At 39.8% G+C, this 5,000-nt stretch overlaps 1 long non-coding RNA gene across 4 annotated transcripts in view; it reads left to right on the top strand.

Moving 5' to 3' along the window:
* Positions 1-5,000, top strand: part of LOC123498902 — a 133,573-nt gene that overhangs the window by 120,396 nt on the left and 8,177 nt on the right. Inside the window, exon 2 of one of the 4 annotated variants that reach the window (XR_006672835.1) lies at positions 4,067-4,175. The exons of the other annotated variants lie outside the window; for them this stretch is intronic. This is a non-coding gene — a long non-coding RNA (uncharacterized LOC123498902). The remainder of the gene's footprint in view (positions 1-4,066; positions 4,176-5,000) is intronic. 4 annotated transcript variants of the gene reach the window in all.

The following is a 5,000-nucleotide window of genomic DNA, read 5'->3' on the forward strand; positions in this document are numbered from 1 at the left end:
TATCTGGTCAGCTCTCACCGAAAGAACAATTTAAGAATGCATGTTTTCAGTATTGTGTTCAAGTAATTTGGTGTACTTGTGTTTGTTGATTTCAGTTTGATGTTCATAATAATATTTCCAAAAATTATATTTTTTCATATATGATATAAATCCATGTATTATACGCATATTACTAGCAAGGATATTATTGTCAGTGATGTAATATAACATTGATAATGGTAATGATAAAAATAATGGTACTGATAATGATAACATTAATGATAATTAATGTTAATGTCGGTAATAACAATATTCTTGCTAATATTACAGTTACCACTATCATTATTATTATTTGCATTAGCGTTACTGATATTGTTGAGGTTGTTATTGTTTGTTTTTTGTTCTTGTTCGTATTGTTTCCGGTGTTGCTATATCGCGCGACCACGGCTGCCGCTGCGTTGGTCGTCGTTGTCGTTGTTGTATTTGCTACTGTTATCATTATATGTTCGCAAATTATTCCAGCTTTAAACTCACCAATGCTGCATTACTGAAGGGAAGACACTGAAATATGAAATAAAAAAGCATCTAAAGTACAAAATCAGATATATACTTCGTTGTAGATTTTTGCATTGCATCTTGAACTTTACTTTCCCTTGGACCTCGTGGCCTCGCTTGCAGTGGTTTTATGAGAAACTACAAACACAAGTCTAATGCCACAATAAAAAAAAAGAATGTTAATGATAATGACGACGATGATGGTGATGATGAAGATGATTTTTTTGATAATGATGATAATGATAATGATAATAACAATAGTAATGATAATAGTAATAATGATAACAACAATGATAATAACAACAACAGCAACAACACAAGTAACAATGACAATTAAACATTGGCAGGAGAAATATTATTGATAATTCCACCACTAATTATGATATTGCTACCACAACCTGTATTATTTTCCGAGACTTTTCCCTATCAGACAAATTTTCCAAACAAGAGAACACATTTACTGCTTTTGCCTCAGCACAGGACCAGCGCTACTGTCTCCTAAGGCTTGTATGTTAAACGATTGTAATTTTCGCACAATAGTCAGAACAATGTTTCAAGCTATCGCAATACAATAATATTCATGTGATCTCTCTCTCTCTCTCTCTCTCTCTCTCTCTCTCTCTCTCTCTCTGCTAACCTCACCAATCGCATACCAGTGCTGTGAATTCAATTAGTCGCACACATACTCACCCACACACTCTCTTGGTAACATATTCCTCCACGTATAACTGAACTCGAAATGCCGAACCTGTTTACTGCATTATACTTCAGCTTCTTGTGTGATAACGACTGGTAGCGATGAAATGATGAGAGAGAGAGAGAGAGAGAGAGAGAGAGAGAGAGAGAGAGAGTTGCTTTTGATATTATAGTGGTGATGATAGGATATGTTTCTTGTTTCTATATGATGTGACTGACTTGAATATTACCGATTGGATGTGTTTTGTGTGTTTTATGATGTGCACATGTGTTTAAGCGTTCTTGTGTGTGTGTGTGTGTGTGTGTGTGTGTGTGTGTGTGTGTGTGTGTGTGTGTTAAATGTCTCTCGTCACGCACAACTTAGACACTCTGCCCGATCACAATTTGCCGTGTGTGTGTGTGTGTGTATGTCTGTGCTTCACTGTTTGATCTGCTGCAGTTTCTGACGAGACAGCCAGACGTTACCCTACGGAACGAGCTCAGAGCTCATTATTTCCGATCTTCGGATAGGCCTGAGACCAGGCACACACCACACACCGGGAGAACAAGGTCACAATTCCTCGATTTACATCCCGTACATACTCACTGCTAGGTGAACAGGGGTTACACGTGAAAGGAGACACACCCAAATATCTCCACCCGGCCGAGGAATCGAACCCCGGTCCTCTGGCTTGTGAAGCCAGCGCTCTAACCACTGAGCTACCGAGTGTGTGTGTGTGTGTGTGTGTGTGTACCTATTTCGCTACTATTGTTATGCCTCAGGGATTTGTTACTTGTATCCTTTTCGACGAATTAATTCTGTAAGTGATACGAACTTGCGCCGCCAGTATTTACTTGACGTTCAGGTATTTTGTCTTTTTAGTATTTATATGTATTTTCCTTTCAATTTTTATTTCATTTCACGCTTTCTTTCACCATCATAGTACACTTTTTTACTTTTTTTTTCCTCTCGTACTTAGCGTTGTTAATGTTATCATCATCTGGTCATTATTATTATTATTATTATTATTATTATTATTATTATTATTATTATTATTATTATTATTATATATTATTATTAATAGCAGTAGTAGTATTATCGGTAGTAGTAGTAGTAGTAGTAGTAGTAGTAGTAGTAGTAATATAAGTAGTAGTAGTAGTAGTAAAAGTAGTTGTAGTAGTAGTAGTGATAGTAGTAGTATCGTCGTTATCATCACCTTTATTGTTATTGCTATATGGTTAATAGTCACAGTTAACTTGCATAAGGTTTTGATTGTGCCTCGCTAGACTGTGTTAGCTTGTCTTTTTGCACCGCGGTCCTTCTGTTCTCTGTTCGCCTTGCAGAAATTACAGACGAAAATAAATTGAAGGCTATGTCATTTGTTTCAGCTGAAGCCGTATGTCCTCTTCAGTGTGTGTGTGTGTGTGTGTGTGTGTGTGTGTGTGTGTGTGTGTGTGTGTGTGTGTGTGTGTGTGTGTGTGTGTGTGTGTGTGTGTGTGTGTCCTTGTTACTGAGTGCTAGAAATTTTCAATACCACAAGAGAATAAGAGGTACGTATCAAGTATGAGTTGTGAACATGATAGTATGTTTGTTTGTTTTGTTGTTGTTATTGTCCTTTTATTTTGATTTCATTATCATTATCATTATTATCATTATTGTTATTACTGTCTATTATTATTATTATTATTATTATTATTATTATTATTATTATTATTATTATTATTATTATTATTATTATTATTATTAATATTCTTCTTCTTCTTCTTCTTCTTCTTCTTCTTCTTCTTCTTCTTCTTATTATTATTATTATTATTATTATTATTATTATTATTATTGCTCTTGGTTTTATATTTAATACATTGTTTTCGTTATGATTGATGTTATTGATATCACTCATTATTGTTAGTATTATTTCTATTATAATTGTCGCCAGTGTCTTCATCATCATCATCGTCATTATCATTCTACCATTATCATTACTACCGTCACCGTGGAAACCTTCCCATTCACCGTCCCACAAAAGTAAGAACAGCTACAGCGGAGCGGCGGTGTTTGCGTGTATTATGTATATGATGACATTATTAAATCTCTTTTAATGAAGTAGAAATTATAGATCAAATTATTATTTTGCATCGGGATGAGCTTCATAAAATTGTCCCTCATCGGGTTTTGTCATTTTACTTTTATTAACAATGTTATTGAAATTATTAATATCTGAATGTGTAAATTTAATCCCACGGACGGTACTTGAAATGTGTCTTATGGTTACAGAAGTCACTGTAGGAGTCCAGGCAATGCATGGCGCTCTCTGACACCTTTATGTACTGCCGCCGCGACCTACTCCGACCGCCAGCTGCATCAACCATTGATCCGATCCTCCTTGCATGACCCTATTTTCCCCTACATTCACTTTATAGGGGAAAGTTACGGCGATCTTTGCCGAATAATGTCGCCGGGAAGCCAGCGGCGGGATTGAGCGGGGAGCGCGTACGGACATACCTGGGTGTGGGGGACCGACTGGCTGGCCGACACGTGCACTCCGCGAGCCACACCATCGTTACTTTGCCAGCGCGGAATTTAAAACTTGGTTGCTTATCGATGTCACTAGATACACTCTCTTCTTTTCCCTACGAGACATCACTCCACGGAAAAACAGTTTGTGGACGAAAGGCGATGATTTAGGGAGGCTGAATCACAAATCTGGCGGCCATACAAGCTACTCATCGCGAGAAATAACTGAGACCGCGGGAAGGAGCTAAATCTCTCCTATTTTCTGGCGATAGCGCTCCTTTTAGACCGTGTCATGTCGAACCTAGGATATTCCGCATTAGTTCTTAGTAGTTTGATGTATTTCAGACTGAATCTGAGTGTGCAAGTCCCCTAAGAAGGAGAGGAACCTGTGTAGGAGGGGAGAAGAAATGGCAGGAGCGTCGTCTTGCTGGCTGGGAAGGAAGCGAGCGGCAAGGTTGGCAAGCCTGGCTCTCACTGCATCTCCCCCCCGAAACCCACCCGCGTCCCTCCCGCGACCCACCCGCGTCCCCCCAACAAACCCACCCGCTCACCCTCCCGCGCCCGTCTTTTGACCCCTCCCTCACCCCCCAATTGCATCCGCCTCTCCCCCAGCTGCACCTCCTTAATCCCCCTCACCCTCCCGCTCACCCCCCCAACACCCTCAAAATATCCCTCCCTGCGTCTCCACCCTCTTGTCGCCTTTCCTCCCCCCTGTCACCCCCCCTCTCATCCAGCTCCCTCGTACTTCTTTTCCATACTTCGTTGGCTGATGCATGCTGGCTTTCAACTTGGGTTCTTTATTGAGGAAACCGTCAGTTTTCATGGCATCTCCTCTTTCCTAAGGTTTGGCTGACATTTGTTCATTGTATTTACCTAAGTTATTATCTGAATCTTGTTAGCGGTTGTCAAAAACAAGGAAAAGTAGCGTATGTAAAATGCTGAGGCTCACTCATTACTATTCAGCGAGCAATCCCACTCACCACTTCTTCAAGACTCATTGATTTATTTAGTTCGTTTGGTGGCCAAGAGATGGCAGCACAATGCAGGCTGATGCTAATTAACATCGCGTACGAACGAGCAAGAAAACTCTTATGGAATACCTTTCACTGTGTTCATTGTGATTATTATAACATATATACGTGTCTCATAATAAAGTCCTCTTGGTAGGGTAATCAATATTGAGGTGGGCAGGGCGGCCAGGAGAGGGAGCCACCTCCTACGGCAGCTTGGGCAAGTTCGGCCGGCGCGGACACGGGCAAAAAAGATGAAAGAAGGGAGA

Source organism: Portunus trituberculatus, chromosome 48 (assembly GCF_017591435.1).
Source record: "Portunus trituberculatus isolate SZX2019 chromosome 48, ASM1759143v1, whole genome shotgun sequence".
NCBI lineage: Eukaryota > Metazoa > Arthropoda > Malacostraca > Decapoda > Portunidae > Portunus > Portunus trituberculatus.